The sequence below is a fragment of the Salvelinus namaycush genome, chromosome 1 (assembly GCF_016432855.1).
Source record: "Salvelinus namaycush isolate Seneca chromosome 1, SaNama_1.0, whole genome shotgun sequence".
NCBI classification, from domain to species: Eukaryota; Metazoa; Chordata; class Actinopteri; order Salmoniformes; family Salmonidae; genus Salvelinus; species Salvelinus namaycush.
The window spans coordinates 83,673,598-83,687,150 of record NC_052307.1 but is presented as its reverse complement, the minus strand read 5'-3'; positions in this window follow the sequence as shown (position 1 = coordinate 83,687,150).

Here is a 13,553-nt window from a genome sequence, read left to right as displayed (position 1 = left end):
TGCATTCGTTCACTCACCACTAGGGTCATATCTAAAGCCATTGACCCAACAAGCCCTTCCCAGATGTTTCCTCTTTTAGGGGATGAAGGCCCTCCATCTTTTGAGGACAACAACATGCCTGCTGCTTTTACCTTTTTCTAGTTTATGTCACGTTTCTTAGGAGACGTGAAGAGAGGGCATATGAAACTTTCTCTTCAAGAAAGTTTCTGCATATACTACTCCTGCTTGATCCCATGTTTATGTCACGTCTCTTGTGAGACGTGAAGAGAGGGAATCAAAACTTTTTCTTCTGGAAAAAGTTTCCCTTCTTGTGCCTGGATTCGCTTAAAGTTTATGTCACGTCTCTTGTGAGACGTGAAGAGAGGGAATCAAAACTTTATCTTCTGATAAAGTTTACTCTAATTTTGCCATTTATAGCTTTTGTCCTAGCTTTTGTCACGTCTCTTATGAGACGTGAAGAGGGGGATTTGTAATAAATACCATTTAAAATAACACAAGCATATTGCTATTACATTGTTATAACTAACTTCTTTCTAAACAGGGTTTCTCACAAACTCATAAACAGATACAGAGACCCACACACACACCCAAGGACAGAGGGCTGACGTAAACCTTTCATAAACACTGATAAGAAAAGGGTGCTTGGGTCCGCATTTCACGAGATAATAAGACACACACACACATACCCTAGGACAGAGGGCTGACTACGCACACACAAAATCTCCTGCTTAGCTGAACATTTGGTAACAAAGAACTTTTGCTACAAGACTCAGAAGGATGACGCCCAGCTCATCAGGACCAATCTGAGAAGACAACACCCTGTCCAGAACCAACCAGAGGACCAGAACTTCCAGACTCAACCTACTTTCTGTGCTGTATAAAATGTCTATGCACTTTGTTATCTGGGCTTTTTCTGGAGGTTCTCTATGAGCTAAAGGAACGAGTCCGTATACGCTTGTACCAGATATCTTTACTCTTAAATTAAACTGTCGCTTGTCATACAATTTACCACCTTGTCTGAATCGATCCTTGACCGGCTCACCCTTCTCCATATCCCATTATCAACAGTAACCATAGGTTGTTTTCCCCGCAGGCGGGCAGGGCCGGAACGTTCTGTCTAATACCGACTGGGTCTATCCTGAGCTGACCTGCTAGTCACTCAGTAACTAACCTGCTCACCCTCACTCTATCCTGACCTGACCTGCTAGTCACTCAGTCACTCAGTAACTAACCTGCTCACCCTCACTCTATCCTGACCTGACCTGCTAGTCACTCAGTAACTAACCTGCTCACCCTCACTCTATCCTGACCTGCTAGTCACTCAGTCACTCAGTAACTAACCTGCTCACCCTCACTCTATCCTGACCTGACCTGCTAGTCACTCAGTCACTAACCTGCTCACCCTCACTCTACCCTGACCTGACCTGCTAGTCACTCAGTAACTAACCTGCTCACCCTCACTCTATCCTGACCTGCTAGTCACTCAGTCACTCAGTCACTAACCTGCTCACCCTCACTCTATCCTGACCTGACCTGCTAGTCACTCAGTAACTAACCTGCTCACCCTCACTCTATCCTGACCTGCTAGTCACTCAGTAACTAACCTGCTCACCCTCACTCTATCCTGGCCTGACCTGCTAGTCACTCAGTCACTCAATAACTAACCTGCTCACCCTCACTCTATCCTGAGCTGACCTGCTAGTCACTCAGTCACTAACCTGCTCACCCTCACTCTACCCTGACCTGACCTGCTAGTCACTCAGTCACTCAGTAACTAACCTGCTCACCCTCACTCTATCCTGACCTGCTAGTCACTCAGTCACTCAGTAACTAACCTGCTCACCCTCACTCTATCCTGACCTGACCTGCTAGTCACTCAGTCACTCAGTAACTAACCTGCTCACCCTCACTCTATCCTGACCTGACCTGCTAGTCACTCAGTAACTAACCTGCTCACCCTCACTCTATCCTGACCTGCTAGTCACTCAGTCACTCAGTAACTAACCTGCTCACCCTCACTCTATCCTGACCTGCTAGTCACTCAGTAGCTAACCTGCTCACCCTCACTCTATCCTGACCTGCTAGTTACTCAGTAACTAACCTGTTCACTCAGAGGACTCAGAGATTACTTACAGCGCTTACTGAAATGACTGATGCTGATCATCTACCTATTTGCCCAGCGTCGTCCGGGTTAGGGGAGGGTTTGACCCAGCGGCGTCCGGGTTAGGGGAGGGTTTGGCCGGCAGGGATGTCCTTGTTCCATCGTGCACTAGCGACTCCTGTGGCGGGCCGGGCGCAGTGCACGCTGACCAGGTCGCCAGGTGTTTCCTCCGACACATTGGTGCGGCTGGCTTCCGGGTTAAAGTGGGCATTGTGTCAAGAAGCAGTGCGGCTTGGCTGGGTTGTGTTTCGGAGGACACACGGCTCTCGACCTTCGCCTCTCCCGAGTCCGTAACGGGAGTTGCAGCGATGAGACAAGACTGTAACTACCAATTGGAAACCACGAAATTGGGGAGGAAAAGTTTTTTTTTTTTTTAAAGAACCCAGTTGAACAGAGATTCAGGAGAGGTGCCTGAGGCAGCGTTTTCCACCACCGTCAACAAAACACCAAATGATGGAATTTCTCGTGGAAGAATGGTGTCACATCCCTCCAATAGAGTACCAGACACTTGTATAATCTATATCAAGGTGCATTGAAGCTGTTCTGGCTCGTGGTGACCCAACGCCCTATTAAAACACCTTCTGCTGGTGTTTCGTTTATTTTGGCAGTTACCTGTATGTCCTGTATTAGCAAGGAGAGAAGAAGAGAGAATATGAGGGGGAGGGGTAGAGTAGAGAGGAGAGGAGGGCTGGAGGGTAGAAGAGGAGAGGAGAGGAGAGGAGAGGAGAGGAGAGGAGAGGAGAGGAGAGGAGAGGAGAGGAGAGGAGAGGGGCCCAAAAAAATGTGGAAAATGTTCAGCAACTCTCAGAAGACAACGGGACATTTACTTCAAAAATACGTATTTATTATTAAACCAACCAAAACCATTTCCCTGTATCAAATCAAATCAAGTTTATTTTATATAGCCCTTCGTACATCAGCTAATATCTCGAAGTGCTGTACAGAAACCCAGCCTAAAACCCCAAACAGCAAGCAATGCAGGTGTAGAAGCACGGCGGCTAGGAAAAACTCCCTAGAAAGGCCAAAACCTAGGAAGAAACCTAGAGAGGAACCAGGCTATGAGGGATGGCCAGTCCTCTTCTGGCTGTGCCGGGTGGAGATTATAACAGAACATGGCCAAGATGTTCAAATGTTCATAAATGACCAGCATGGTCAAATAATAATCAGGAGTAAATGTCAGTTGGCTTTTCATAGCCGATCATTAAGAGTATTTCTACCGCTCCTGCTGTCTCTAGAGAGCAATCAACAGGGCATAGACAAGGTAGGGTTCTCTGTTAGACTACTGGTCTGGACCATAGAGACAGAACGAGAGGAGATAGGAGGAGATGAGAGGAGATAGGAGGAGAGGGACTCTACTCTCACACTTAACACCCTCAGAACCGGAACCCTCAGAACCGGAACCCTCACAACCGGAACCCTCACAACCGGAACCCTCACAACAGGAACCCTCACAACCGGAACCCTCACAACAGGAACCCTCACAACCGGAACCCTCACAACAGGAACCCTCACAACCGGAACCCTCACAACCGGAACCCTCACAACAGGAACCCTCACAACAGGAACCCTCACAACCGGAACCCTCACAACAGGAACCCTCACAACCGGAACCCTCACAACAGGAACCCTCACAACCGGAACCCTCACAACCGGAACCCTCACAACAGGAACCCTCAGAACCGGAACCCTCAGAACCGGAACCCTCACAACAGGAACCCTCACAACAGGAACCCTCACAACCGGAACCCTCACAACAGGAACCCTCACAACAGGAACCCTCACAACCGGAACCCTCACAACTGGAACCCTCACAACAGGAACCCTCACACTCCTATTGATAAATTCCTATAGATTTCTTTCCGCACCTTGTGATTGACATCATGGCCTGTCTAGCAGGTCTCAACCAGGTTGGCCAATGTGGCAGATGGCCTGACAAGGTGTTAATGATGCCCAGGCTGACAGTGAGCACCAGTTCCCCAATGTGGCAGATGGCCTGACAAGGTGTTAATGATGCCCAGGCTGACAGTGAGCACCAGTTCCCCCTTGTGGTTTCTTTGAGCATGAACACAATTACTCCACCATGTAGTTATACTGAACAAAAATATAAATGTGACAATTTCATAGATTTTATTGAGTTACAGTTCATATAAGGAAATCAGTAATTCATAAGGCCCTAATCTATGGATTTCAGTTGACTGGGCAGGGGCACAGCCATGAGTGGGCCTGGAAGGGCATAGGCCCACCCACTTAACAGTCAGGCCCACCCACTGGGGAGCCAGGCCCAGCCAATCAGAATGAATTTTTCTCCACCCCTCCTCGACAATCCCGCAGGTGAAGAAGATGTGGAGGTCTTGGGCTGCTAAATTCTCTAAACATTCACATCTCTGGCAACAGCTCTGGTAGACATTCCTGCAGTCAGCATGCCAATTGCACGCTCCCTCAAAACTTGAGACATCTGTGGCATTGTGTGCCCCCAGCACAAGGTGCTCCTGTGTAATGATCACGCTGTTTAATCAGCTTCTTGTTATGCCACACCTGTAAAGTGGATTATATTGGCAAATGAAAAATGCTCACTAACAGGGATGTGAACAAATTTGTGCTCAAAATGTGAGAGAAATAAGCGTTTTGTGCGTATGGAACATTTCTGGGGAACTATGTTTGGTCATGAACCATGGAACCAAATCTTTACATGTCGCATTTATATTTTTGTTCAGTGTTGAAGTATTTTTCAACTCGCTGTTTTTACCCACAGACAAAACACATCACAGTCAACACAATGAAGCCTAGCTATACAAAACGACTAAATAAAACCCCCAAATAAATCCCTAATAAATAACTTGACCACTTTATTTTAGCTAGCTAACTATGACTTAAGTTCAACCGAAACACACTTTGGTACCAAACGAGTTGTCCCTCCTGCCTGGTACTGCGGGCTAACCACAGTACCAAGAGTACCAACATGCATGGAAATGATCACGTCCACCTCTCAGCTGCTGTGACTTCTGTGACTTTAGAGATCACCAGGTGCACTTTCACTCTAGTCCACTGGATGGCGCTGTTTACCAACATACCGGTCACTTACTGTCCCAGACTTGACACCATGAAACAGCGCCATCTAATAAGCAGAGAAAACAGAGATGCTTGGAAAGTGAAACTCCAAGGACTCCAAGTATAGGTACTTGCCTGGTTTTTATAGAGCTCGCCAGCTTGTAGTCCTTAAAACCCTTATATGAGTTACCTCTGGTTCGTTCAGCCGTTCCTATGGCGAAAATGAATGGGGAAAGAATAGGGGTTTGGGATAAACGCCCGAAAATACGGTCTGAGGTTAACACAGGCTTAGGAGATCTTATAGGTTTTGTTCTATGAGATAATATCAGTCAATTAACGTCACCATTATGAATTATGAAGTCTTTCGTTCTAGCATATATTTGCATATTTCCGTTAAGGAACACCTACTCTGTTAGGCGCGTGTGTGCAAAATCTCTTTACCCTTGCGCTCCTTCTAAACAACGCTTTTTTGTTTATTTTGGCAAAGGGTAAGGTCTAAAACACTTAGTCCACTCTGTTCGTAACATATTAACGTTTTGGCGAACAGAAAAATGTATTGAGATCATTTGTTTAATCGATGAGAACATTTGCAGAATTTCGGCCAAAATCCATCTCTTTCCATCTTCTCCCACTGCAGACCACTGGGCTTCCTCTCATCACCATATTTGGTAGTGAGAGGAAACCCCCAAGCGGATGCTTCACATTTATACATCCGGTGAAATGTCTGTCTCATTATATTTGTGGCTCTGCGAAGCGCAAGAAGTATGAATGCCCTGCATCTGCAGAGCCGCATCACCGTAAATACTGTTCGGACAATGCAGAAGCCAGTTTGACCATAAATCGGCTTTGTTAAAACGCTTCGGTTGTCAACAACCGACTCACCGTACAGACCAATCAGGAAAAAGCTACACCCGGAAGTAATTCCTCCAGCTGTTAGCGTTGGTGTGAGTTGTGAGAGAGAGAGAGAGAGAGAGGGTGAAGATGGTGGTTGTTTGTGGATTTCTTTGGGATGAAAATAATACACCGTATAAAAATGTAACCGAAGACATACATCCACGTCTGGTCTCGAACAAGGAACATTGTGGTAAGAAGCGACAGATAACGTTAGCTAGTTTGGCCAGTTAACTTAACTATGCTAACAGAATTGGCAGTATTGTCACAGATACAACAACGAGATGGGTTAGTTATAAACAGATTTGGTATTGTTATGCTAACTGGCTAGCTAAGCTTTGATTTAGCTAGGAACAATTGTTGGTCAATTAGGGCAAAATAGCAACCGTTGTAACATGTTGTCAATGCTAGCTAACGTTAATCACGACTCGTGAAGAGCGATTGCTTTCTTATTGGTTTGAATGATTTGCTGAAGTTAATAATTGTAGCTAGCTTGGCTAATATAATTGACCATTTTTAATCCGTTCATACATCCGCTGCTGTGTGTCTGTCGCTCAAACAGATATGACAAATGTGTTGTGGGGAATAATCATGCAAAAAAATGTTTCACACATTAGTTACTAGTAACGTTAGCTACTAAAGAAACATGTTCAGACCAGAATAAATGATCTTCAGAAAGTAGTGATCAAATGAATTGCTAGTAGATCAGATATGACAGGTGAGTTCTTCTCATAACACAGTAAACCAAAGAGACGATGTGGACTGGATCAGAACTATGTGGCATATGTGGGTAGTCATAACCTGTCACTGGCTATCACTGCATGTACGAGCCTGCTAGTCCGGGCTATTTAAAGAGTGTATGGGGTGTGACCGTAGCCAGGCTTTGTAGACAACATACCAGACCCGACTATTAGGAAATGAGTGAGTTTCCTCAACTGCAGAGGAAGGTGGAGCTTGACTGAATGATAGCCGATACTACAGCTGTGCTGTTTCTCTACTCTTTGTGTGGATAGTTGCACCTAGACATGACAGCCTCCTAAATGGCTCCCTATTCCCTTTATAGTGTCATTTGGGGACGCACCCTATCTAATTCAGGGCAAGCTCATTGTAACTCTTGGGCATCTAAATGCTCAACCTAGTTAACATTAAACCTGGCCTGGATCACATTTATACACAAATGACACATCTGACCTTTAGACTCAAGTAGGTGAATGTGTTTGTACATCCAGACAGGGGTGTGGGAGAAAGATACATGGATGTGTGTTTGTACAGACAGGGGTGTGGGAGAAAGATACATGGATGTGTGTTTGTACAGACAGACAGGGGTATGGGAGAAAGATACATGGATGTGTGTTTGTACAGACAGACAGGGGTGGGGGAGAAAGCTACATGGATGTGTGTTTGTACAGACAGACAGGGGTGTGGGAGAAAGATACATGGATGTGTGTTTGTACAGACAGACAGGGGTGGGGGAGAAAGATACATGGATGTATGTTTGTACAGACAGACAGGGGTGGGGGAGAAAGATACATGGATGTGTGTTTGTACAGACAGACAGGGGTGGGGGAGAAAGATACATGGATGTGTGTTTGTACAGACAGACAGGGGTGTGGGAGAAAGATACATGGATGTGTGTTTGTACAGACAGGGGTGGGGGAGAAAGCTACATGGATGTGTGTTTGTACAGACAGACAGGGGTGGGGGAGAAAGAGACATGGATGTGTGTTTGTACAGACAGGGTTGTGGGAGAAAGATACATGGATGTGTGTTTGTACAGACAGACAGGGGTGGGGGAGAAAGATACATGGATGTGTGTTTGTACAGACAGACAGGGGTGTGGGAGAAAGATACATGGATGTGTGTTTGTACAGACAGACAGGGGTGGGGGAGAAAGATACATGGATGTGTGTTTGTACAGACAGACAGGGGTGTGGGAGAAAGCTACATGGATGTGTGTTTGTACAGACAGGGGTGGGGGAGAAAGCTACATGGATGTGTGTTTGTACAGACAGACAGGGGTGTGGGAGAAAGCTACATGGATGTGTGTTTGTACAGACAGACAGGGGTGGGGGAGAAAGCTACATGGATGTGTGTTTGTACAGACAGACAGGGGTGGGGGAGAAAGCTACATGGATGTGTGTTTGTACAGACAGACAGGGGTGGGGGAGAAAGATACATGGATGTGTGTTTGTACAGACAGGGGTGGGGGAGAAAGCTACATGGATGTGTGTTTGTACAGACAGACAGGGGTGGGGGAGAAAGATACATGGATGTGTGTTTGTACAGACAGGGTTGTGGGAGAAAGATACATGGATGTGTGTTTGTACAGACAGACAGGGGTGGGGGAGAAAGATACATGGATGTGTGTTTGTACAGACAGACAGGGGTGTGGGAGAAAGATACATGGATGTGTGTTTGTACAGACAGACAGGGGTGGGGGAGAAAGATACATGGATGTGTGTTTGTACAGACAGACAGGGGTGTGGGAGAAAGCTACATGGATGTGTGTTTGTACAGACAGGGGTGGGGGAGAAAGCTACATGGATGTGTGTTTGTACAGACAGACAGGGGTGTGGGAGAAAGCTACATGGATGTGTGTTTGTACAGACAGACAGGGGTGGGGGAGAAAGCTACATGGATGTGTGTTTGTACAGACAGACAGGGGTGGGGGAGAAAGCTACATGGATGTGTGTTTGTACAGACAGACAGGGGTGGGGGAGAAAGATACATGGATGTGTGTTTGTACAGACAGGGGTGGGGGAGAAAGATACATGGATGTGTGTTTGTACAGACAGACAGGGGTGTGGGAGAAAGATACATGGATGTGTGTTTGTACAGACAGACAGGGGTGGGGGAGAAAGATACATGGATGTGTGTTTGTACAGACAGACAGGGGTGTGGGAGAAAGATACATGGATGTGTGTTTGTACAGACAGACAGGGGTGGGGGAGAAAGATACATGGATGTGTGTTTGTACAGACAGACAGGGGTGTGGGAGAAAGCTACATGGATGTGTGTTTGTACAGACAGGGGTGGGGGAGAAAGCTACATGGATGTGTGTTTGTACAGACAGACAGGGGTGTGGGAGAAAGCTACATGGATGTGTGTTTGTACAGACAGACAGGGGTGGGGGAGAAAGCTACATGGATGTGTGTTTGTACAGACAGACAGGGGTGGGGGAGAAAGCTACATGGATGTGTGTTTGTACAGACAGACAGGGGTGGGGGAGAAAGATACATGGATGTGTGTTTGTACAGACAGACAGGGGTGGGGGAGAAAGATACATGGATGTGTGTTTGTACAGACAGACAGGGGTGGGGGAGAAAGATACATGGATGTGTGTTTGTACAGACAGGGGTGGGGGAGAAAGATACATGGATGTGTGTTTGTACAGACAGACAGGGGTGGGGGAGAAAGATACATGGATGTGTGTTTATACAGACAGACAGGGGTGTGGGAGAAAGCTACATGGATGTGTGTTTGTACAGACAGACAGGGGTGGGGGAGAAAGCTACATGGATGTGTGTTTGTACAGACAGACAGGGGTGTGGGAGAAAGCTACATGGATGTGTGTTTGTACAGACAGACAGGGGTGGGGGAGAAAGATACATGGATGTGTGTTTGTACAGACAGGGGTGGGGGAGAAAGCTACATGGATGTGTGTTTGTATAGACAGGGGTGGGGGAGAAAGCTACATGGATGTGTGTTTGTACAGACAGACAGGGGTGTGGGAGAAAGATACATGGATGTGTGTTTGTGCAGACAGACAGGGGTGGGGGAGAAAGATACATGGATGTGTGTTTGTACAGACAGGGGTGGGGGAGAAAGCTACATGGATGTGTGTTTGTACAGACAGACAGGGGTGTGGGAGAAAGCTACATGGATGTGTGTTTGTACAGACAGACAGGGGTGTGGGAGAAAGATACATGGATGTGTGTTTGTACAGACAGACAGGGGTGGGGGAGAAAGCTACATGGATGTGTGTTTGTACAGACAGACAGGGGTGTGGGAGAAAGATACATGGATGTGTGTTTGTACAGACAGACAGGGGTGTGGGAGAAAGCTACATGGATGTGTGTTTGTACAGACAGACAGGGGTGGGGGAGAAAGCTACATGGATGTGTGTTTGTACAGACAGACAGGGGTGGGGGAGAAAGCTACATGGATGTGTGTTTGTACAGACAGACAGGGGTGGGGGAGAAAGCTACATGGATGTGTGTTTGTACAGACAGACAGGGGTGGGGGAGAAAGCTACATGGATGTGTGTTTGTACAGACAGACAGGGGTGGGGGAGAAAGCTACATGGATGTGTGTTTGTACAGACAGACAGGGGTGGGGGAGAAAGATACATGGATGTGTGTTTGTACAGACAGACAGGGGTGTGGGAGAAAGATACATGGATGTGTGTTTGTACAGACAGACAGGGGTGGGGGAGAAAGATACATGGATGTGTGTTTGTACAGACAGACAGGGGTGTGGGAGAAAGATACATGGATGTGTGTTTGTACAGACAGACAGGGGTGTGGGAGAAAGATACATGGATGTGTGTTTGTACAGACAGACAGGGGTGGGGGAGAAAGCTACATGGATGTGTGTTTGTACAGACAGGGGTGGGGGAGAAAGCTACATGGATGTGTGTTTGTACAGACAGACAGGGGTGGGGAGAAAGCTACATGGATGTGTGTTTGTGCAGACAGACAGGGGTGTGGGAGAAAGATACATGGATGTGTGTTTGTACAGACAGACAGGGGTGGGGGAGAAAGAGACATGGATGTGTGTTTGTACAGACAGACAGGGTTGTGGGAGAAAGATACATGGATGTGTGTTTGTACAGACAGACAGGGGTGTAGGAGAAAGCTACATGGATGTGTGTTTGTACAGACAGGGGTGGGGGAGAAAGCTACATGGATGTGTGTTTGTACAGACAGACAGGGGTGTAGGAGAAAGCTACATGAATGTGTGTTTGTACAGACAGACAGGGGTGTAGGAGAAAGCTACATGAATGTGTGTTTGTACAGACAGACAGGGGTGTAGGAGAAAGCTACATGGATGTGTGTTTGTGTCCCCATCAGGGAAATATGCTGTTGTGGAAGGGATAGACGCCAGTGTGCAGATCTGGGTTGCATCTGTGTGAATACACACACACACTCACATACACACACACACACACACACACACACACACACACACACACACACACACACACACACACACACACTTGGCACTCCACCACCTCACATTGCTGACACACTTCCGTGGCTCATGGTCTAACATGGTGTGTGTCTGCGCAGGTATTTGGGCCTGGATGAGGTTGTGTAGCCAACAACGTTCCCCTACTCCCCCAACACAGCAGGCCAGAGGAGTAGACGGACGTTAGAAGGGCCATTGTGAAGAGGACACACTGAGGTGAGTTACATCTGGTTGTTGTGGAGACGGCTATTACACCTCGTTTAAATACTACTAGTTCTACACAACATACAGACAGAGGCTAGGGCTTCCTGTAGGCTAGGGCTTCCTGTAGGCTAGGGCTTCCTGTAGGCTAGGGCTTCCTGTAGGCTAGGGCTTCCTGTAGGCTAGGGCTTCCTGTAGGCTAGGGCTTCCTGTAGGCTAGGGCTTCCTGTAGGCTAGGGCTTCCTGTAGGCTAGGGCTTCCTGTAGGCTAGGGCTTCCTGTAGGCTAGGGCTTCCTGTAGGCTAGGGCTTCCTGTAGGCTAGGGCTTCCTGTAGGCTAGGGCTTCCTGTAGGCTAGGGCTTCCTGTAGGCTAGGGCTTCCTGTAGGCTAGGGCTTCCTGTAGGCTAGGGCTTCCTGTAGGCTAGGGCTTCCTGTAGGCTAGGGCTTCCTGTAGGCTAGGGCTTCCTGTAGGCTAGGGCTTCCTGTAGGCTAGGGCTTCCTGTAGGCTAGGGCTTCCTGTAGGCTAGGGCCTCCTGTAGGCTAGGGCTTCCTGTAGGCTAGGGCTTCCTGTAGGCTAGGGCTTTCTGTAGGCTAGGGCTTCCTGTAGGCTAGGGCTTCCTGTAGGCTAGGGCTTCCAGTAGGCTAGGGCTTCCAGTAGGCTAGGGCTTCCTGTAGGCTAGGGCTTCCTTCTAGGCTAGGGCTTCCTTCTAGGCTAGGGCTTCCTTCTAGGCTAGGGCTTCCTTCTAGGCTAGGGCTTCCTTCTAGGCTAGGGCTTCCTTCTAGGCTAGGGCTTCCTTCTAGGCTAGGGCTTCCTGTAGGCTAGGGCTTCCTGTAGAAAGAGGAGGACTGGCTTAGGGTTTGTCGTGGAGTAGGGGTCAAATAAAACATCTAAAACACAACATACAGGGTAGAACCAACAAATAGGTTCCCAGGTCTGGTGTCTGTCTACTACAGTTATGTAGGGGGGTAACCTGTAGCCCAGGTCTGGTGTCTGTCTACTACAGTTATGTAGGGGGTAACCTGTAGCCCAGGTCTGGTGTCTGTCTACTACAGTTATGTAGGGGGGTAACCTGTAGCCCAGGTCTGGTGTCTGTCTACTACAGTTATGTAGGGGTTAACCTGTAGCCCAGGTCTGGTGTCTGTCTATGTCTACTACAGTTATGTAGGGGGTAACCTGTAGCCCAGGTCTGGTGTCTGTCTACTACAGTTATGTAGGGGGTAACCTGTAGCCCAGGTCTGGTGTCTGTCTACTACAGTTATGTAGGGGGGTAACCTGTAGCCCAGGTCTGGTGTCTGTCTACTACAGTTATGTAGGGGGGTAACCTGTAGCCCAGGTCTGGTGTCTGTCTACTACAGTTATGTAGGGGGTAACCTGTAGCCCAGGTCTGGTGTCTGTCTACTACAGTTATGTAGGGGGTAACCTGTAGCCCAGGTCTGGTGTCTGTCTACTACAGTTATGTAGGGGGTAACCTGTAGCCCAGGTCTGGTGTCTGTCTACTACAGTTATGTAGGGGGGTAACCTGTAGCCCAGGTCTGGTGTCTGTCTACTACAGTTATGTAGGGGGGTAACCTGTAGCCCAGGTCTGGTGTCTGTCTACTACAGTTATGTAGGGGGTAACCTGTAGCCAGGTCTGGTGTCTGTCTACTACAGTTATGTAGGGGGTAACCTGTAGCCCAGGTCTGGTGTCTGTCTACTACAGTTATGTAGGGGGTAACCTGTAGCCCAGGTCTGGTGTCTGTCTACTACAGTTATGTAGGGGGTAACCTGTAGCCCAGGTCTGGTGTCTGTCTACTACAGTTATGTAGGGGGTAACCTGTAGCCCAGGTCTGGTGTCTGTCTACTACAGTTATGTAGGGGGTAACCTGTAGCCCAGGTCTGGTGTCTGTCTACTACAGTTATGTAGGGGGTAACCTGTAGCCCAGGTCTGTGTCTGTCTACTACAGTTATAGGGGGGTAACCTGTAGCCCAGGTCTGGTGTCTGTCTACTACAGTTTATGTAGGGTAACTGTAGCCAGGTCTGGTGTCTGTCTACTACAGTTATGTAGGGGTTAACCTGTAGCCC